General features: G+C 62.5%; 1 protein-coding gene and 1 long non-coding RNA gene across 2 annotated transcripts in view; one reads left to right on the top strand and one right to left on the bottom strand.

The window, feature by feature from the left end:
- Positions 1-21,757, top strand: part of JPH3 (junctophilin 3) — a 77,120-nt gene that overhangs the window by 31,081 nt on the left and 24,282 nt on the right. The window lies entirely within an intron of this gene.
- LOC123776655 (uncharacterized) lies at positions 19,521-21,104 on the bottom strand. The gene is made up of 3 exons (XR_006775429.2): positions 20,634-21,104; positions 20,245-20,382; positions 19,521-20,036 (listed from the first exon to the last, which is right to left on the bottom strand). It is a non-coding gene; the product is annotated as an uncharacterized LOC123776655 (long non-coding RNA).

The raw sequence follows: 21,757 nt of genomic DNA, 5'->3' as shown, positions 1-21,757 counted from the left end.
AACCCCTCTCTGTACTGGGGCCCGCTCAGGGGGGGCTGCAGACCCTGGTCTGGCTCAGGCCCGTCACTGCTTAGCAGCCTAGGGAAGGTGCTTCCCCTCTCTGGGCTGGGTTCCCTGTGGAAGGACAGGATGAAGTAATGCAGTGCCCTCCGCCTGTGTGGGGCCCAGCACAGGCCATCGTCACCCTCCCAGCCTTCCCCGCTCTGGATGTGCCTGCAGTGAGACGCTGAGCCACTTGGGCCTCTTGCTGCCCAGGGTCACCCACTGGGGGTAGGGGTGACAGTGTCCTCTGTTCCTGCAAATAGGGATGAGGATAAAATCTCTTCCAGGCTGTGGGATGGGGCCATACTTCTTGCATTTTCTCATTGGGCTTAGATTTGGAAAAGAGAGGACACGGGCCTCTGTCCTCAACAGCAAAGCCCGCAGACGAGAGCTGGGTCCACCCCAGACACCAGTGGAGTGTGAAAGTGGCCTTGGCAGCTGCAAGGTGGCTGACCCCAGGTGGACTCTGATCACTGTCATGGCCAAAAGACAGCCAGGCTATGCAGGTGGTAGCAGAGGGGAGCTGCCACTCACTCCCTGGGTCCCGGCTGGGCTCAGGTTACTGAACCAAGTCCGTGAGAGACAGTGTGGTGTCTCCTACCCCAGGGGAGAGCTCTGTGGGGACAGCTGCCCAGGCAATGGGGACACACGCTTTCCTGGAACACATGGGTAGGGGGGTGGCACACAGAGCGTGAGTTCTGAGAGGGGGTCCTGTATGTGGCCACATAGCTAAAGGGGTGGCGGGGTCGGAGGAGTATCTGCAGCCCAGTTCACAGTCCCCGGTCCATGCACGGGAATCCCTGGGGCTCTAAGGCACACGAGCCCAGCCCCCAGACCCCCAGAGGTGCTGGGTTCCTTGTGTGGGGTGCCGCCTGGGCTCTGAGCTCTCTCCGGCTTTCCAGGCCATCATCTGGTGTCAGCAACCCCAGAGGTGGGTGCACGCAGAAGGCGCCCCCCCCGCCAGAGCTGCTGGTTCGGTGGGTCTGGGCACAGCCTGAGAACCTGCATTTCTCAGGAGCCCTGGGAGGCTGGAACCGCCAGCTCTTCTGTGTGATGGGAGGCCCGCTGGGTGGAGGTGCTCTGGGAGACACGTGGGGGAGGCCGTGCCAGGTGGGTCTGTCTGGGGGGGGGCTGCGATCAGAGCAGAAGGTGCTGCTGTCCTTCCCCTGTGACCGTCTGTAGATTCCCCTTCCCCCTTTGTGACTGAAGGCCGCCACCTGCCCTGTCTCCAACGGGGGGACAGCCCTGAGCGCCCTCAAGGAGCCTGCTCTGAGCAGCGTGTATTCCGATGGACCTCAGTGTAGACGCCTCCCGTTGTCAGACACTCGGGTCCTTCCGTGAAGCGTCCTTAACAGGACAGCAGACGCGTCTCTTCCATGGCTGCTGCCTCTCCATCACCCGGGCCGGTGCCCGGGGCAGACATGACTAGTCGATCACCACGCTGCTAGTGGCACGCTGGCCTGGGGGACAGAGCCTGGGGGACAGGCTGTGATTGCACCACAGCTGCTGGTCTTCCTGAGGACCAGCCTGGGGTCTGGCTGGAAGTCACAATGGGAACCTGTCCCCTCCTGGCCCAGGGGCTGTCCCGCTCGAGTGTCCAGCAGCTGCCCTCTGTCCCGCAGCTCTCATGGCTCCCCGAGGAGGCAAGTGCTGGAGGAGGCCGAGCTGGGGGTGGGCCCGTCCGTCCCCCTCCCCACCGCACATCTCCCCGGGCTGCTGAGAAGGTGGCCGACAGAGGGCAGTGAGATCCCAGCTGCGTCTGCTAGGTGAGGGCGGGCGGGTGTCCAGAGCCTGTGAGCGTTACGAGGGACCGCGGGGGTGGTCGTGAGGGGGCCCCCGTCTGCCGCCTCTGTGGCACCTCGCGAACGCTACCGGGAGAGCTGTCAGCGGATGTGCACCGTTCTCAGATGGGCCGAGGGATTGTTCCCGGTTGTTCTGGTGGAGCAGAGACTCCTGGCCGGGGGCGTTTCTGTCGCTGCTGAACCCCTGGGGGCTATGGAGCATCCGTGCATGGCCGTGCTTGGAATGAATGAATGAATGAATGAGTGGATGAATGAATTATCGCCTCGGCCCCACCTGCTCTCATCGTCAGGGGCAGCTTCCTTGGGGGCTGGGAACCTGGAGGCGTGGTGGTGACCATGGCGTTGGGGGGCAGGGCACTAGTCAGCCAGGCTCACCCCAGCTACCTTGTCCTCTCCACGGAGACTGTGGGAATCCTCTTGCTCCTTGGTGCCCACGGACTCTGGCGGGTGCAAAGCGGACCCTCCTGGGCCCAGCAGGCAGGGCCTCCTGGCCGAGCTCACAGAAGCAGGAACCGCATTTTCCCGCATGGTCACTCTGGTGTCACAGCTCCCGGGCCCTGACATCCCGTGGTTGGCGTTGGGTCCTGACCACGGGGGCTCGCCGTGCGGGCCATGGGCGTGTCACCCAACTCTGAGGGGGCTGGAGGTCAGTCCCCCAGCAGCATCTCACGTTGTGGGGCTTACACAAGATGGTGTCTGTGCGTTGCTCAGCGCAGTGCCTGGGTGTGGCGGGCGCCCGTGCTGACGAGAATGAGAACTCACAGTGTGCGACACACACCCGCCCCCCAACACTCCCCCCTACCCCAGCGACCCCCGCAGGGGCCAGGTGCACCTCTGGGCTTGCTCCTGAGCTTGGCCGCGGCTGGTCAGGGGATGGAAAGCCAGGAACGTGCCGGGCGGGTGAGCCAGGATGGTGACCCGAGGGCTCTCTGTCCTGCCCCCCACTCCCCAGTCTGGCTTCCCTCTGGCGCTACACCCGCAGCCCCGCGCTTGGAGCCAGTGGTTTCCTGGGAGTGGCTGTGATGCTTGGGGTGAGTGAAGCAGTGTGGGGGCAGCTGTGCTGTTCAAGGGGTCTCTGTCCCCATGGGAGCAGCCCCAGATGGGCATGGGTGTGTGTGGGGGGGAGGCGCTGTGCTGGGAGGCCGCGGGGTGGGGCAGGCATCCCTGCGTCTGTGCTGGTGGGGGCCGGAGCTGCCGTGGCGGTGGTGGTGGCTGGGCAACAGAGGACACCTGTTACTGTATGCTGAGGCTGGCCGGGTCATCATGGCAGCCAACAGGGCGGACAGGTGTGCGTGCTGGCCCTCGGCTGACGTCCGTGTCTTGTGATGCTTGGCTGACTGCGTGGGACTGCAGGTGGGAGGAGATGGGAGGGACGCTGACCGGGCTTTTAGATGGGAGATATCATTCCTGACTTGCTGGCGGCCATCCCCTTCCCACACTCGGGCAGACAGGGCTCCCTGACCACCGCGCACTCATGGTCACCTGCCAGGCCAGCCAGCCCTTCTGAGGCGGGAGTGTCCCTGCCAGCGTGCTGGGAAGGTGAGCCACATGGCCGAGGACAGGCCCCGATGCTGAGGGGGCAGTGGCCTGGTCAGGACTAGATGCACCGCCAGGGTGCTGGCCGCCAGCCTCTCTTCCTCTTGCCCCTTCAGGCCTGAGCAAATTCTGGGACCCCCAGTCAGGAATATGGGGGGCACGGGCTGGCTTCCTTGAAAAGTTCTCTAAATACAGTGCTGCTGCTAGGATGGGAGGGTTCCGTGAGGCCTGCTCCGGGAGGGCCTTCCAACCCGCCAGCCGCGTCTTGAGCACCCGCTGTGTGCCCAGGCCGAGCTGGTGTCTCTGCAGCTGAGCCTCGGGGCGTCCTGCCAGTTTCCTTCCAGCTGTGCCCAGTGGCTTTGGGCAGCTGTGAGCTTGGCATCTGCCCCATTCGAGGGGCGTTCGCGGGGTGTGGGTGTGGCGTCTGGGCGGGCTGGCCAGATCATCTGCCAGGAGATTACCTGGGGCATCTTTCCTTCTTAAAGGAAACAAAACCTTTCAGGATCTGAAACTGGGGGGGGGGGGGGCGGAGGGGCTTGCTTTTTAAAAGAATTTTATTTCTTATTAAAATGGTATATCCATGCAAAAATAGTAAATCAATAAAACAGATTGGGGTGTGATAACTGTCCCACTAAGACCGGTTCATCTTAGAATTACAGGGACCCCACTCTTATCCTCAGGGACCCATTCCGAGACCCCCTGTGGTTGCCTGAACCGTGGGCAGAACCGAGCCCCGTGCCCTGTTTTTCTAGACATCAGACCTGTGAAGCAACTTAGTTTATGAATGAGGCACAGAAAGAGATTAATAACGAAATGGAACATCAACAATATAGTGAGAAGTCACGTGGTCTCTCTCATCCCCCTCCACGTGGTGCGGCATGGTCACATGCTCCGCGAGAAGACGGAGTGCGCAGAATGACACGGGCATGTGACAGAGCGTGAGGCCACCGCTGCCCACAGTCAGAAGGGGGGGTCACCTGCTTCCAGCCCTCGGCTGACTGTGGGCAGCGGAAACCGTGGACAAGGGGAGGCTACATGCATTTTTAAAGTAGGTTCCACGTCCAGCATAGAGCCCAACGTGGGCTTGAACTCATGACCCTAAGATCAAAGACCTGAGCTGAGATCGAGAGTCAGACATTTAACGGACAGAGCCACCCAGGCGCCCCGGACAGTCATATGGTCTTGTCAGACTTTTCTCCTGGAGACACGGGTCTCACACCCTGACGGTTTCCTGTTACAGTGATGGGGCCGTGCCGTCCGTGGCCCACTTTCCTCCTCACTTATGTCAGGATGCCCAGACCTGCGCGTCGCTCTGCTGGCTGCACGATATTCCAGGACGTGCTGCGCCATATTGGTCCGACCCCGACTCTGTGAGTGAGTTGTGGATGCGTCCGATCGCCCGGTCTGACGAACGAGGCCGCAGAGGCTGTCTGCACCCTCTGCGGCGGCTTGCGCAGTTCTGCCCTCCTGGAGCGGGCCTTGCTGCCTGAGAGAGGTGTGCGTTTAGAGTATGGTGATGCTGCCAGGTGGCCTGGCGGGAAGGCTGCCCTGATTTACCGTGGCTGCGAGGGGCGGAGGGAGGGCCACAGCGGGACGTGGGGCATTTGTCCCTGTCGGAGGCTGACGATGCGATGCCCCAGAGATGTCGTCCTCCCGATTGCTGGACCCTGTGGGTAGGTGCCCTTCCACGGCAGGAGGGACTTTGCAGCCGTGGTGAAGGGTTTTGAGTCCTTTGCAGGGCTGGGGGGCAGTGTGATCACAAGTGTCCTGGGGGAGGTCCGCACCCGCTGAGTCAGAAGGACTGATGGTGGAGGAGGAGGCGGGTGATGCAGCCACGAGCCAAGGATGTGGCCTCCGGAGGAAAGGAGGAAACTGAGCCCCCCACCCCAGCCTCTAGAAGGAACTCCCCCCCCCCCCCCGCCTTGTGACTCCGCGCTGAGATGCTGGCCTCTGCCCTCTGTGGACAGAAGCCGGTAGGCGTGCTAAAGCCGCCGTGTGCGGTGATTTGCCACAGACCCTTGGGAACGGTGTGCACTCCCTGCGCAGGCCAGGGGCGGGGTGCGTCACCCCCGGTCCCCTCTCTCGAATGGGCAAGCCTGTCTCTTTGCCACCCTGCCAGGCGGCCAGCTCTTCCAGGCCCTGCGGAGCTGGGCTCTCTGCAGGGTACTGAGCTTCCTGCCTCCGGGGGAGGGCCGGCCACCTGCTAGGACAGGCCTTCTGGTGGGCGAGAGCCATCTGCTCGGCTCTGGCCTCCCGACAGGAAAACCGGAGGAGATGCTGGGGAGTGGGGTGCTAGATCCTGGGAAGGGGCTGGGGCTGGGGCCGGCCGAGGGCTCGCTTGGGGGCGAGAGGCTGCTGCTTCCCGAGCTGTGTGCATCTCCAAACCTTAGGTCCTGCCCCAGAAGCCCAGAGGCTCCTCCACGCCTCCGCCACGCTGTGCCCCGTGTGCCTCACCCTCACACGCGGGGTCAGGGGATGCGGGCTGTCGGATGTGATTAGGCTGGTGGCCTGCTTTGCTCCGCTCTGTGCCACTTGTCAGACAGAAGGCACGGAGCCGGTGACTCAGCCCCAGGCAGTGTTCCCACCTGGCACTCAGACAGGCACCTTGGATGACGTGGGAGACAGAAAGCCAGCACCATGCTGGCCACATCCAGGAGAGCCCTGCCTCGGGGGTCCTGGGGCCCAAAGTGGGCCCAGGGGCCCTTTCATTCATCCTCCCCTGAGCCCGCCACCTCTCAAGAGAAGCCGGTGCCTCTTACAGGGCCCTGGAGAGAGGGACCTCACATCAGTCTCAAGGATCTGTCCCCAGACTTGGTGACTATGGGGTATTCCCCCTCAGTGGGGCCCCCAGCCCTCCTGCTGCAACAGGAGCCCGTTTCCTCCTCTTGGAGACACGTGGTAGGTGGTCCTGCTGTGTGCAGCTCTCTGGCCTCAGGTGAGCTCGTGAACTCCCCGGGCTGTGTCTTCAACTCTATAAAATGGGTTGAAGACAGCAGGTGCCTGGTGGGGTTACAAGGACAGAGAACACTGGGTTGTCCTTCCCTGGGACATGAGAGCAGGCAGGGAGACAGGTTCAGAGAGCGGAGCCAACCCCTGCCCTTGACTCCTTGGTGGACACTGAGCCTCCATGTCCCCCCGAGTGAAATACGCCCTTGGTGCAGGGGGCAGCCACGTCCACGTTAGTCAGACCTGGAGAGTGTGCGGCTTGTTTCAGTCCAGGCTGGAATCCAGTGGCAACTTCAATTTGTTCCTGACTCCAACCCCACCTCTGGCCTTGCCCTTTGCCGTGTGACTTTGGGGTCCCTCCTGTTAGAGGCTCGGCAACATGCTTTGTGTGGTCAGTGGCACGGGGTGGGCGTGGTGGCCAGCCCCTGGCTCACCCCTCTTGGGCTCCTGCCAGCACCGTGACAGCATGACCTGGGGAGCCCCGTCCCCGGGAAGACCCCGATGCCCAGCAAGAATAAATGATTATTGTAAGCCACCTCCTTTGGGGGGATTGTTACCCGGCGTTACAGCTGACTGCTACAGCGTCCTGCGTGTGGTTCTGGAAGGAAGGGGCGTCTCTGCTGTGCCCCAGCCACGCCGCACTGCTGGTCCTTTGGGGGAGGGGGATACTCCTGGTCTTCCCCATGTGAGTGTCCTGAGGCTGTCATGACAAAGTGCCACCCATGGTGGGTTGGGGGGGGAGCTGAGACCACAGGACTCTATTCTCTCCCAGCTCTGGGGGCAGAGGTCTGAAAACAAGGTGGGGCTGCGCTCCCTCCGAGGCTCCAGGGGAGGGTCCAGGAGAGGGTCCTTCCTGCCTCCTCCAGCTCCCAGGGTCTCAGGGATTTCCTGGCTGGTGGCCACGTCCCCCCAGTCTCTGCCTCTGTCTTCACTTGCCCTGTCCCCGTGCTGGTGTCTGTGTCCCCCCTCCTTATAAGGACACATCATTGGATTTAGGGCCGCCTTAACCCAGTCTGATCTCCTCTTAGTTAGATCTGCGGAGACCCTACCCCAGGTAAGGTCATGCTGAAGTTCTGGGTGGCTGTGAGTCCGGGGGCGGGGGGGTCATCCTGATTCTACCTGCAGCACTCTGCCCCACAGCTAGGCTGTTCCATGCTTACGAACACCGTTCCACCCACTCCTTCACCACCTGTAAATCACAGCTCCTGTCTGTGGGATCAGCCTGTGCCCCGAGAGCCGGCATCGCAGCTCAGCCCTCACTTGGTCAGGCTTCCCCACCCCACAAAGTTTCTTTAGTTCTTGGGGTCCCGTGGCCCTGCCTCCACTTTCCTGGAGTTTTCCAAGAAGCACCATCTTCCCAAGGCACGCGGTGTGGCGGACCTCACCGATGGCGAGATGGTAGGGGGGTTATGTTGTCACTGACGGAACCTGCCATGGCTTACAGGTGCCACGGCTCTCAAAACCACTCCTCCGACTTGAGCTTCGGGCTTTGTCCGCCGCCTGCCCACCGTCGCCACCCCCAGACTGTGACCTGGGCCTCCCCCTGCCTCTCCCGGGTCCCACCCACAGGCTCTGCCAGGCAGTGAACCGCCCCAGCCAGCTGGTGCCCAGGGAAGGCCCACCCCTTGAGCGAGAGAGTCATGGCTTCCACCCCGCCAGCTTGGAGGCCGGAGGGAGAAACAGGCAGGGGTGAAAGGAACGGGATGGGAAGTGGGGCCCTCTCGCTGCAGGAGCACGTCGCCGGGTCTCCACTCTGTAAGGTTCCATGTAGTTGGTGTGACGGAGCTCCTGAACGCATGCTCCAGGGGGTTTCGAAGAGCAGTTTAGACCATTCGTGGTTTTCTCCAAAACTAGGTCTGCGTGAAGTGGGAATCGGCCGTATTAACCAGGACTCAGTTGTAAGCAACAGTCACCACTCAAATCAGTTCAAGAAAAAAAGACTGTGTTGGCTGTCATTCTGTGGGTCACCGGCAGGCACAGCCAGATCCAGGGTTCAGATATGTCAGAGCTTTCTCCCTCTCGGCTCTGCTGCCCTCTGTGTGTGCACCTCCTTTTCCAGCAGGTTCCCTGCATGGGGTCCTGGGGTCGGAAAGACCAGCAGGTCTGTGCTCATGTAATCCTTGCAGTTCTCAATGTGGAGGGAAGGAGAGAGCATTGCTCCCAGCTGCCATGTTGGAATGATCTGGAAAGGCTCTGAGTGGCCAGACTGGGTCATGTGTGCACCTCCAGCGTGAGGCAGGGGGTGGAGGACCATGGGGCGTGGAGTGGGGGAGGGACGGTGCCTGCTGGGGGACACGGCACGCGAACCCTGCCCGCCGCATAGAGGCTCATGTCCTCGCGCGTGTGCTGAACGCGGGCCTGCCTCGGCCCGCTGGCTCCTCCTGAGACGTGTTCACATGACGTCCTCAGGTTCATCCCCACCGTAGCAGGTACCAGACCTTTCTGTGGCCGAGTGCTCCGCGCACGATGGGCCGCGCTGGTGGACCCACTCCCCCGGGGCGGGCGTCCGGGTCGTTTGCGCCCTTGTGATGAATTCTGCTGCCGTGCACATTCACGTACAGAATCCTGCGCGGACATGGTTCCCGTTCTCTCGGGGGTCCACCCGGGAGCAGAGGCGCTGGGCCGCGCGGCAGTCCTAGTTTACCTTTCTGGGGACCCGCCGTGCTGTTTGCCGCAGCGGCTGCCCTGTGTTACGTGCCCAGCGGCAGCGCGGGGGGGCTCTGCTTTCTTCCTGTCCTCGCGGCCCTGGTCATCGGTCTGCTTCTCATGGCGCCCGTGGGCATGAGGGGGCGTCTGCCCGATGGCGTGTGGGCCGTGGGCACATCTTCTGCGGGGAACCGTCTGCAGTCTGGGTTTCTCACATTTATGTTCTCTGCCCTGTCAGCTACGCTTCTCTGTTGGAGTCCTGCTTCTCAGCGTCGTCGGGGCCGGGGGGGAGGGGGGGTGCGCCTGGGCCAGGGTTTGGGGAGGCAGGGAGGGAGCGACCCCTTCCGGAGCCAGCCGTGAAGCTGCACAGCGCTAACCCGCGTGGCTCCGAGCCCTCGACCCCATGGTGCTGTCCTCGGGGAGCTGTGGGCCAGCCTGGGGACAGACCTGAGTCTGTAGTCGTCACCAGGGAGACGCGGTCCCTCGCGCCCTGAGGCCCTGTTGAGCTCATCTGCTAGAGGTGTTGTCTCAGGGCCTCCCCAGCGTGGGTCCCTCGGGGGAGGAGAGCGCAGCTGCTCGGGACCCTGATCCCTTCCTGCCCTCGGCTGCCCCCCAAGCACCCAGCAGGTGCAAGCGAGTCGGGGAGGCCTCTCTCGTCTCACCTCAGCCTCGCCCCTGGAGCCCCCAGTGGTGCGCAGATGTTAGCATCCCCGCTCTGCCCCCTGGGCCTCCCGCTGCGGTCGATGGGAACGCCGGCTCCTTGCGGCTGGTGAGAGGCCGCGTGTGTGGACACGGTCACGTGGGCTGGCGATGGGGTGAATGGTGCCCCCGATTCACATCCCTCCAGAGCCTCAGAAGGGAGGCTCATGTGCTCATTCACACCGTGACTCCTTTACCCCCCGCTGGTGCTCTCAGCCCTCATGCCCCGCTCCCAGGTCCCACGGCCACCTGGCCCTGACCCTCTTGGCTCGGGCAGATTCATCACGTCCTCCCTCGGCTTTGAAAGCCGCCGTGAGCAGGAATTTTCCTGGGGCAACAAGGAAAGTTGAAATAAGGCAGTTTCCCTCCCTGTCCTGCTGGTACTTGGTCCAGCGTGACCGCGCAGTCCTGGCTCACAGCCCACCGGCCCATCCCCCTTCTTCCCAGGCGCGCAGCGGTCCCTGCGGCCGGGTACCCGCATGCCGGGCACAAGCCAGTGGAGCGGGAGCCGGCGTCCCCTCCGGGCCCACGGCATCACATGCATGGCAGCCTTGGGAGCCAGCATTGAGGCTCCCGGGCACTTGGGTCCCACGTCCCCACCTGGAAAGGAGCCGTGGTCCACTAGGAACACCTATGTATTTAAAAAAATTAATCGTGGTAAAACACGTGTGACGTGAACTTTACCATCGGAACTGTTTTTAAGTGGACGTTTGGTAGCATTAAGTACATTCATAATGTTGTGCGCCCATCCCCCATCTCCAGAACTTTCTCGTCTTCCCAGACCGCAGCTGCGGTCGCAGGGAAATAGCAATCCCACTGCCCCCGCAACCTCCTCCCCGTCTCTGTGGATCTGACTCCTGTGGGGGCCTCGTGTGAGCGAATCCTGCGGTGTTTGTCCTGTCGTGACGGGCTGGCTGCCCTGCATGTGGTGCCCTCCGGGTCCATGCGTGCTGTGGCAGGTGTCACCGTGGCCTTCCCGTGGTCTGCATGGACCCCCCTCAGTTCGCCCATCAGTGGACACTCAGGTTGCTCCCGCCCTGTGGCCGCTGTGAACATGGGTGTGTCGTCTTATTTTTACTTTGTATTGGAGACAATTTCCAAGACCTACAAAAGTGGAGAGAAGTGTCGGTGACACCATGGGCCGCTTCCCTGGCTTGAGCCCTTAGGAGCTTATGACTCCTCTTGTTCGCCTGACCCCTGACCCAGCCTGTACCCCGAGGTCGCTTTTGGAGCAAATTCCAGGCATCCTGCCATCTCTTCTCTAAAGACAAAAAAAACACATCATCCCACCTGAGCCAGTAGCACCAACACCTGATACCGCTGAACAATCCAGCCAAGCCTCCCCCTGTTGTCACGGGCTGCTAGGTCTCTTGGGTCTTGCTGGAGGTGCCCCCTCCGTCCCTGCCTCCCACCGCCTCCTCTCCTGGCGGTGGGTTTGTCGAGCCCACCAAGCTGGTCTGTAGAATTTTCCGCAGTCTGGGATTGGCTGAGTGCACACAGGGTGGCCTTAACCTGCGGCTCTGTCCCGTGGGTTCCCTGAAACGGGCAGTTAGACCAGGAGGCTTTACCAGATTGCGATTCTGTGTGCTTGTTTCCACAAGGACACCTCCATCTTGGTGCGGTCGGCTGTGGCCGCGGCCTGGTCCGTTGTTTCAGGAACACCCGGTTTTGACTTTGTGTGACCGGGAAATCCGCGTCTGTTCCATCTGAGCTGTCGTCCACTGGGCCTGTTTGTTACGCGGTTGGCCCAGCCTGACAGATACATGGATCGTTGAGGCTGAAGTCCGTCCTGGTGCCGCCAGCCCAGCCCTCGGGGAGGTCATTGGACACTCTCGAGGCTGCTGGCTGGTCCCCCAGGGCACCTGAGGGGGGAGGCCCCTCCGCATGCTGGCTCACGTCCCAGCAGACATGGCAGCAGAGTCTGCTGCTGTGACCCAGACAGGCAGAGGAGGGGGCCGTGCTGGCAGGGGGGACCCCGCGCCCAGGCCTCTAAAGTAAGACCAGGGGCCCCTTTGTTTCCTGCTCAGCCTCTTCTGATGTAGCGATTTCCTCCCCTGTTATTAAAACCCAGGCTCCAGGCCCACCACCTCCGAGTGTCACTGCCAGCAGGGTGGGACTTTCTGTCCAGGGTGCATGTTTGCTGTGCACGTAGACACGTGTGTCCATGTCAAGGACGCTATGCGCTTCTGGGATTCTGTCCCCATGCTTCCGTTCCGACGCCATGAAGGTTTCTGCATGTCACAACACTGCTTAGACATACGGCTTCCAAGGTGCTTCTGATGGGAGGCTCCAGTAAAAATTCAGCACCTGTGTGGAGTGGGAGCCTGTCTTTGCGAAGGAAAGCAGACGTGTTGATGGATATCAGACGCTCGAGTTTTGGCTTTGTGGCTGAATGCCTGTCAGTTTCCGAAGCGCCCCAACTTGGCCCGTGCCTTCCCCGTGACCGGGATGGTGCTGTTGGCTCTGAGTGTGGTGCAGGGCAGGGCCTCAGTGGGGTCCCTGCTGCGGAGGCCACGTGCCTGCTCCCCTCTGCCCTCCCCACGGCATAGGTGGGGCCTGGGAGGCCCTCAGCTCAGGGAGGGCCGGGCACCCACCTGCAAGCCCCCCTGGAGTTGGTGCTCCGTCCTCTTCCTGGACACCAGGGATCGGCTGGAGACCGTGACTGCCGAGGCCAGTCCCTGAACTGGCTTTGACGCAAGGTCTGTGGGGCGTTCTCTTCTCGAAGGAGCTGGGCACCTGCTGCTGGCACGTTGGGAATAAGAGAATTTGGGGGGGTGGAGAGGGGATCAGGCAGTCAGGGTCCAACCCCACTGAGCATTTTCTGTAACTCCGACTGGGTTGTCAGACGATCCAGACTGGCCTCCAGATGCCCACGGAGATCCAGAATGACCAGGAGACCAGTAGGTATGGAAGCATCAGTGGGGGCCTGTCTCGGGGCCTGGGACCTGCGAGGGCGGATTGGCCCAGCTCTGTGGAAGGTCTGTGCTGGTGCCGAGAGGTGAGGACAGGGACCTCCTCTGGGAGAGCTCGCCCCTGCCCGTCTGCAGTGCCTCCTCTCCGGTCGTCTCTGCACACAACAGACCGCACATCAGCAGCTGTGAGGAGTCCGGTCTCTGTTCCAGGGCTTCCGAGTCTCCAGGATACAGTCCAGACTCCCTGCTAAATGACAGCCCTCCTCAATTCTGGCCTTGGGTCCTCCCACCCCCTGGCCGACATCCTGCATGGGTACCCCACCACCCTCTGGCGGGTTTCCCCTTTGCACATTCCGTTCCCTCTGCTTGGAGTGCCCTTCCTTCAGCCCAGTGAGCTCCTACACAACCCTCAAGACCCAGTTCAGACGCACCTCTCTGAACTCATCCCCGACCCGGAGGAGGAGTGTCGGCTGCTCCTTTTCTGGGACTCCTCTGTGTTGGCGTCTGTCTTGAGGTGCAGGAGTTCCTAGTTTGTTGGGACCATGAGCTCCCTGAAGTCAAGACTTCTGTGTGCAGCAGATATAGGAAGGATGAGGGGAAGGAGGGGAACCTTGCTGATACAGCTGAACCTATCTGAGGAGTCCGTGTTGTGGGCCATAGGGTCAGAGCCTCAGTTTCCTGATCTGTACCTTGGGCACCACTCCCAGGGCAGCAGAATGGAACAGGAAGATGTTCATGGGATGCTCGGCACATCCCTGCCACCGGGAAGCCCTCCGGGATCGTAATGGTCTTCAGCCTGGGAGCCTCTAGTCTGGTGCGGACCTGCAGCAGCTCACGGGCTCTGGGTCCCGTCTCGGCCACACGCAGATGCTGTTCCCTTGGGTTCTGATTGCGGCTCCGCCCAGCCCAAGGGTGACCACACAGGTGCTCGGCTCACCTGGCAACCTCCTGGCAGAGACGTGGGGTAAATCCCCGCTGAGCCTACAAAACGTCGTGCCCGCGGACGAGCTGCTCTGTGTTGCGAGCACTTGAAGGGTATGCCTGGCAGGTCACTGTTGTTCGCCGTGGTCGTGGCTGGTGCCAGCCGTGAGCTTCGGGGGGCCGGAGGCTAGCAGGGCTTGGGCACTCGTGGCGGCCCTGCTCTGCCTTGTCCTTGAAGATCTCGTTGCTCCACGCCGGGTCGGGACCTCGGTCGGCACCGTCCGGTCACACGGAGGCCGCCAGACCTGGCTCCCGTGCGGGCCCCTTGGCCAAGGTGCCTCACTGCTGGGCCTCTGTGTCCCTGCCTGTGGAACGGGAACCCTCCACTTCCATTTTAATCTTCCTTTCCTGTTTTTCCTATTCTATAACTTCCTGGGTGACAGTGAAAATATGTCACGGCCCACGTGGTGTCCCGCTGGCTGGCATCCCGCCTCCGTGGAGGGGACCTGTGTGGCCGTCCCAGGTCCACACTCTGCTGGGTTTGCCTCCCAGGAGGCTCCAGATGCAGTCCGGGGGACAGGAAGTGTGCACGCCGCACCTGCCACCACGTGCACGCTCGGGGATCACGGGTGCCCCTCCCCTGCTTCCACTGGCCAACGAGCTCCCCTTCCCACCCTCCCAGCGGATTCTGCAAAATCGTGCCGAGTTCACCGCCCCCGGTGGGGCCTCGACGGGTTTTGAGGGTCACCAGCAAGCTGTGCCCCTCGAGGTGAACCAGCCAAGGTGAGCTGACCGTGAACGTCCCTCCTCCAGCTGGTCCCTGGGTGCCCCGGGTGCCCCGGGGTCTCTGTCCCTCCTCGGGGGCCGCGTGGGACCCGTTAGGCCTGTGTCGCAGCTGAGGAGGTGGCCGTGTGCTCTGCTGTGAGGCTCTTCCGGTCCCGGCACGTATGTTCCCCCTTCACCGGCTGTGCTGTTCGGCTCCAGCGGCCGTGACCAAGTGTTGCAGACCAGGGGCTCCTGGTTAAGGGGGACGGGCTCCTGTGTGGGGCGGTGAAGAGGCCCCTAGCTGTCCAGCGGCGTGGGGTGATCAGTGCCCCTGAACTGTGCACGTAGAGGGGCTGATGTGGCGAATTTGGTGGGGATAGAACATAAACCATAGTGGGAAAGCCCGCGGTGGCCTAAACAACACAGACGCTTATTTCTCGCGGTAACATCCCTGCTGCTCCCTCCTCTGAGCCGCGACCAGAGGGTGGGCACCGGGCACACACCCCATTGGCCAGAACTCAGTGACCTGGCCACTCGGCCGCAGGGAGGCTGGGACACGTAGTTCCCATTCTGGTGGCCGTGTGCCCCACCGAGGGGTAGGCGGCTACTGGCCATGGAGTGGTCACTCCTGAGAACCTCAGTGTCCCCGCCCTGCTTAGCCTTCCCGGAGCACGTGGGAGCTGTGCCGCCCCCATCTCCACAAGGCCACGTGGCCGGCTTTGTGTCTCCCACCTGCCCGATGTCGCTCCTTTTCTGGGTGCCAAGGCGCTGCCTGCGCGTGAGGCCGTGTCGCAGGGGCCTGGCGCGAACCCGGCACCGGGCATGTGCTCAGCAAATACCACGCGGGTGAGCGAGAGCTGGACAGTGAGACTGATGTCCTGAGGTCACCGAGCCCTTGAGCGCCTGGCTGGGATTCGAACCTACGTGCAGTGCCTCTGGATGGAGAATTCGGCATTCTCTGCCTTCTGGGGAGAGCCCAGGAGCGTGTGGACGGGGATTCCGTCTGTCTCCACCTGTGGGTTCTGACAGGCCCGAGGGCTGTCTGGCAAGGGAGGCCTGCAGGCGACCTCCTGTGTGGGGCCAGCGGGGGGTTACAGGGCTGTGCTCCCACCATGGGAGAGCGGTGCTCACCCTTGTCCTTCCCCACGCCACCTGCTTGGGGGCCTGGACTCCAACCGCTGTCGGCAGGCGGGTCTGGAGAATCGCGTCTGCCCCTGCAGCTCCGGTTTCCTCCCCTTCTAACTGAACACCCTTAGTTACTTCCCCAGCAGGTGGCCCGGCAGGCTGGCGCTGGCGGGAGGTGACGTGAAGTGGCTGGATAGGGAGCAGTCGCCAGCAGGGCCCCTGTTGCCGAGTCCAGAGTCACCACTGGCACGGCCAAGATGCATGGCGCCCACAGCCAAGGCCTGAGCCAACCCGCCCCGCGTCTGGAATGGCTCCTGGGTGGGCACTGGCCACCATCCACCGTCCACCAACTGGTGTGGCTGCCAAGTGCTCTGGGTCTGGAAGGACTCAGAGGCCAGGCTGCACTCAGCAGAAGGGCCCTGACAGACTGGGGCCACCAAGAGGAGCGTGCGTGTAATCGCTTGTCTGTCTCGGGGGTTTGCCCAGAAGCAGACATGGGTGGAGCTGTCCTCTCCGGCCCTTGGTGCCTGTGGCAGGTTTTTCCAAAGTTTGTGCTATAGTGAAGGACACAGAACATGCGTTTTACCACCCTGACCAGTTTTAAGTGACCAGGTCAGCAGTGCTTCGTATATTCATGTGGTCACGTGGCTGTCCCTGCCACCACCTGCAGAACTAGTCCGTCTTCCCAAACTGACCCCCGCCTTCCCCAGCCCCACCGCCCCCAAGCAGCTGTGTCTCCACGGATGGATGCCACCAGGCCTCACATCCGTGGGACATCTGTGGGACATCCTTGTGGCATATGTGGACACCCGTGGGACATCCATGGGATATCCGTGGACATCCGTGGGACATCCTTGTGGCATCTCTGGGACATCTTTGTGGCATATGTGGACACCCGTGGGACATCCATGGGATATCCGTGGACATCCGTGGGACATCTGTGGGATTGTATAGTGTCTGTCCTGCTGTGATGGGCTTCTCACCCTGAGCATGATGTCCTCAGGGTCCCTTTGGCTCTAGCAGGTGTCAGGGTTCCTGGCTTTTTTATGGTTGACGGGTCCTTCTGCCACAGGGACGGGCCACGTGTGGTTTGCCCACCATCCCTCGACGGACACTTGGCTTGTTTCCACCCTGTGGCTGTTGTGGACAGTGCTGCCGTGGACACGTGTGTACAGCTCCCTCTTCGAGACCCTGCTCTCCTTGCCCGTGGGACGTGTCCGGAAGGGGTGGTGCTCAGCTCTGTCCCTTGAGGAACTGCTGGGCTATTTTCCACGGTGGTTGCTGCATTCCTTGTTCCTGCCGACGGGGCACTGGGCTCCAGTTCCTCCGCGTTCTCGCCAACACTCGCTGTGTTCTGGTTTCCTGATGGTGGCCATCCTAACGGGCGTGCGCCGGTAGCACTGTGCCCAGCTTGTGTTAAATCTCCGTGAGTGGCCCCGCCACACACCCAGTGGGGCGGGCCGAAAACCCAGGCCCCGCCGGGTGCCTCCCCTGACCGGGCCCTGCTGGAGCCCATCCTCCAGCGGCCTACCCTGGTCCTGTCTTCTCTGAAGCCTTCTCCACAGGCAGCGTCCTTTCCCGAAGCGCAGACTTCACTGTTGCACCAACAAGACCCCCCGAGCTCTGGCGTTCCTGCCGGTCCGGGCACTCGCCCTGCAGCCACTCCCTCTGCCTGGGGGCCCCACCTGGAGTCCCCCACCTGCCTTCCTTAACTGAGGCGCAGGCACCACTCCTTCCAGACCCTCCTGGTCTATGGCCATTCTTAGGGCAGCGCTGTGTCCCCCTACCCCATCCCGTCCCACCTCCCACCACAGGTGTGAGCCAGGTGAGAAGTCAGGTGCCGGCCCCACCTGTCCCCCCCAGGCTGCCTCTCTCTGCCTTGGAGGAGCAGGCTTCCTGGGCCTCGCAGGTGGGAGGGAGCTCAGGCCCTGGACGTCCACTCACTACTCCACAAGGTCCTTGCCAGTGGGAGGCAGGAGGGTCAGAGTGGGGACAGGGGGCAGCAGAGGTTGGAGAGCGAGTGGGGTGCCGTCACCTGTCTGAGACTCGGTCTCCTGGCGTGGAGAGGAGCTAGTGACAGGCCTGCCCCCAGGCTGTGGTCGAGCCTGGAGACGTGACTGTCTTGGCAGTACGACAGCCCTCCCAGAGGGGCTCCCCAGAGTCTGTTTTAGGGCAGTGGGCTTCCCCCAGCACAGGCTGTGGTGCTCCCCCAGGCGGATGGACATCTGCGGGGAGGGCAGAGTACGTGAGCCCGAGGGTGATGTCCAGGGGTGGAGGCAGAGCTGGGGGTGCCCGAGACTCAGGCCCAGGACTCTGTGCCACGGGGGGCCCAGCTGATCAGGTCTGCTCTCCACTGGTTCCCAGGACCCCCAAGGGTCTGTGACGTCAGCTTGTGCTCAGGCAGAACCGGGCATCGCGGCCCCAGCTGCTTCCTGTGGCGCCCCGTGCAGGCAGGCTGGAACCCGTCCACACCCGCATCCCCGCTGCCGCCATCAGAGTCAGAGGGGAAGCCACACCGTCCCAGGCGGGTCTCCAGCCTCCCACCAGCCGCCTCTTCCCAGATACGCAGCTCTCACATCTCCCCCCCCCCCCCGAGCTGCACTGTCCTTGTCTGTAAGATGGGACAGCAGCGCCCACCCCACAGGGCGTCCTGGGCACTAAATGACGAGCCCACATAGAGCTGGAGGGACGTGTCTGGGGGATCCTGTGTCCTCCTGGGACACATCTGTGGGATCTCGTGCAACCCATCCTCCCTTCCCTGAGTCTCAGTTTTCCCATCTTGTCAAATGGGACAACGGCTTAGAACAGTGCCAGGCACGGAGCAGGAGATGGGAACGGGGTTGGGGGGGGGGTCCTCGTGCCCCTCCCCAGCAGGGCTGCAGCTCTGGATGCTCTGGGCCTCCCTACGGTGGCCTATGGCTGCCACAACACACGGAGAGGTCAGCGGCTTGGAAACACGGTGGTTATCTTGTGGTTCGGGAGGTCTGAAGCCTAAATCAGCCATGGGCCGGGCTGGTTCCTTCTGGAGGCGCCGGGGAGCAGCCCTTCACTGCTTTTTCTGGTTCTGGAAGTGCCTCGTCCCATGGCTCATGGCCCCTCCCCGGTCCTGCTGGTCAGCAGCTCAGTTTGGTCCCCGGGCTCGCTCTCCGACCTCTGCTGCCTTTGTCCCTCCTCTCACTCTGACCCTTCTGCCTCCTTCCCGTCCGCCGGGGACCTTGTGGAGGCATGGAGTCCGCCTGGGTAGTCCGGGAAATTCTCCCACCTCCAGATTCCTAACTAAATCACACCTGCAGGGATCCTTCCGCTGTGCAAGGGAACAGTCCAGGTTCCAGGGAGTAGGGCGTGGACGTCTTGGGGCCGTGGCTGTGCTGACCACGCGTTTTCCAGGCCCACCGTCCGAACCTGTGGGTGAGAGTAGATCCTTGTTGGAGGGAGCAAGGCCTCGGCCCTGAGTGTGGACTGGCCTGGGGCTCAGGCTCTCGGGGGCAGCTGCGGTGAGGGCTGATGTCTGGGGACTGTGCCCCAGCCTGCCAGGGGTCAGAGCAGGGTCGCGACCAGCTCGGATGGAGAGGGATGACATCTGCCCTTGCGCCAGCCTCGATGAAACCTGGTGTCTTCCCAGCCAGGCATTCTGGCCCCAGTGGTGGGAGCGCCGGGCCGTGGAGTAGCACTGACCCAGCGCCACGGGGTCACAGGGCAGCGCAGGCCACATTCATGGCTCGTGTCACGTGTTCTTCGAGAAGCACCGTGTGTGCCTGGCTCTCGAATGTGATTTGTAAATAACGTTTCCAAATAATTGGTTTCCTTGGTGGCCCCACGAGCTGTAGCTCACATATTGAAAACCACCCTGAGAGGGCCTGTGGGTCGCGCCTACGGGCCGCGCCTGCCTATGGCAAGCACAGGGAAGTCCGCCGCCCCCAGCCCAGCTTTCCCGCGTCTCCGGGCCTGCCTGACCGCAGCGCTGGGACAGCCCTGTCGTGAGAGGTGCGCCGTGGGCAAGGCTGGCGTGGGCGGTGCCTGGCCTGGGAGGTGCCCCGCCGACCTTGGAGGACCCCGAGAACCAGCAGGCCCATTGTTTCTTTTTTTTTTTTTTAAAGATTTTATTTATTTATGTGACAGAGACAGCCAGCGAGAGAGGGAACACAGCAGCGGGAGTGGGAGAGGAAGAAGCAGGCTCATAGCGGAGGAGCCCGATGTGGGACTCGATCCCGGTACGCCGGGATCACGCCCTGAGCCGAAGGCAGACGCTTTAACGACTGCGCTACCCAGGCGCCCCAGGCCCATTGTTTCTGTTGGCAACAGACTCTGGGCAGCCCTGAAACCGAAGGGACAGCTGGATTTTCCCCCCGTCACCTGTTTTTGCTGGGTTCGTATCTGATTTCCTGGGACTGTCCGCTAACGGGCCTGGGTTGTGGCTGTTTTGGTGGGCTTGGCACTGGTGTCCCGGCTTATGTCTGGGGTGTTTGTTTTGGGTCAGGGTCCTATCAGGTGCTCAGAGCAGAAGACCAGGGGAACGTGAGGCTCGGTCCTTCCACGGTCAGTCCTGGGTCATGGCCATGTATCCGAGGGGCCTCGCGGAAGGTTTGGGGTGAGGTGCACACTATCCCCCAGGGTCGGCTGGCTGGTTCTCCCCCATTTGCCCCTAAATAAAAATGTTACTCAGTCCCTAATCACCTGCCACCCAAGGGCCCAGCAGCCTCCTCTGGTGTCCCGTGAAATCCACCCTCCCGGCAGCCCCGTGACCCGCAGCAGCTCTGCCGTCACCCGCAGGGATGAATATAGACCCTTGCACCAACGTCGGGGCCCCACGGAGTCAGGTGCTGCCGTCCGCCCAGCCCAGCAGCACTCACCAGCCTTGCTGCCCCTCTGCACGCTGGGAATGCAGGGACCATGAGGTGAGGCGTGATCCAGGCTGCAGACCAGGTGATGGGACAGTTTGCAGGTGGCTTCTCGATGGCGTCCTTGTACCGCGAGTTCTGCTACAGCGTCTGCTCCAGATTAGGGATCGGTTTGAACGTAACGTAAATTACGTGTTGAAACATGTAAATACGGGGCGGACAGGCAGCCCCCGAACTGAGCAGGGACAGGGCACACACCGAGCTTCAGAACCAGCCTCCCCACTGGCACCGCCAGCCCCCGCAGTGGCCGCCCTGCCGTCCCCGGGAGCCGCGGGCCATGTTGAGTGCGGTGCTGATGCGTTTGACCCCTGAACGCACGTGAAGCTGGGCGGCTGTCTTACCGGGCTCCCATCTTTACGTGTCACTGATGAAGTGTTTGAGTTTCCCCGCAAAGCGTGCGTTTATGCTGTGGGATCCCACACGGCGGGGTGATTTTCAGGAACACGTGTGCCGCACTGACCGCACTGTGTTTCCAGGAGAGAATGCCCTTGACTTAAGGAAATGCTGAAGAATTTAGAGCTTAAAGCTATTACCTCCCTGGGGGCCTGCACCCCGCTTGCTCTCCGGCCCTGAGGGCGCCTGGGGGTGCAGCAGGGAGTGGGGCAGGCGGAGGCGAGGCGAGGGCCACGGCGCGCAGTCCCCTTGCGCCCATGGAGCTGCTGGCATTGCTTGGCCTCCCCAGGTGGCTGGGGAGCAGAGCTCCCAAAATGGGGTTCTGGCAGCATGCGGAGAGACCCCCAAACCTTCTGCATCTCCCTGGGGGTCCCTTCAGAGCAACAGTCTCTGCTGACTGGAGGGCTGGTTTTCTCAAGGGGTGAAGGCCCAGCTTGGCGACAGCGACAGGAGGGCGGTCCTGGGGGAGGTGCATCCGCAGGCACGAACTGATCCGCATAGACCCGCGTCGCCCACGGCACCTGCTCCTGGGGCCGCGTCCCACCTTCCGCCCTGGCTGCGCGGCCCCTGACGGTCCGCTGACAGTCGTCTCGGCCGTGCCCGGCCCGTGCCCTGTCCCAGCAGCTCACAGGCATCAGTCACCTGTGCCATCACCGTCCCACCCCTCAGGTGAGGAGACAGACCTGCAGGGGTGCAGCCGAAGGCCTGGGCCTCCTTCCCCTCCTGCCCCCAGGTCTCCGGCTGGCCGCTGCCATCCGAGGGCACAAGGAAGACCAAACCAGCGTCCTCGTGGGGGGGGGGGGCGGTGGAGATTGGCCCCTGCAGGTGGTTCAGAGGTGCCCGGGTCTCTGCTGCTGGAGAGGCCTGGACCCCGCGGGCTGCCTCGCGGATGCACGGCTGTCACTGAGTGAGTGGCTCCCGGGGAGGCCGCTAGCAGGACAGAAGGGCCCCAGAGCTGTCAAGCTCCGGGGCTGGCCACACGCCCTTACTCCCATCACGCTGGTGGGATGGGCATCGTGGTCCCCATTGCATACAGGGGGAAACCGAGGCCCTGAGCTAGCAGCCCGCTCCT

Source organism: Ursus americanus, chromosome 21 (genome assembly GCF_024610735.1).
Source record: "Ursus americanus isolate L20-20 chromosome 21, mUrsAme1.1.p, whole genome shotgun sequence".
Classification (NCBI taxonomy): Eukaryota; Metazoa; Chordata; class Mammalia; order Carnivora; family Ursidae; genus Ursus; species Ursus americanus.
This window is presented reverse-complemented; position numbering and strand designations above follow the sequence as displayed.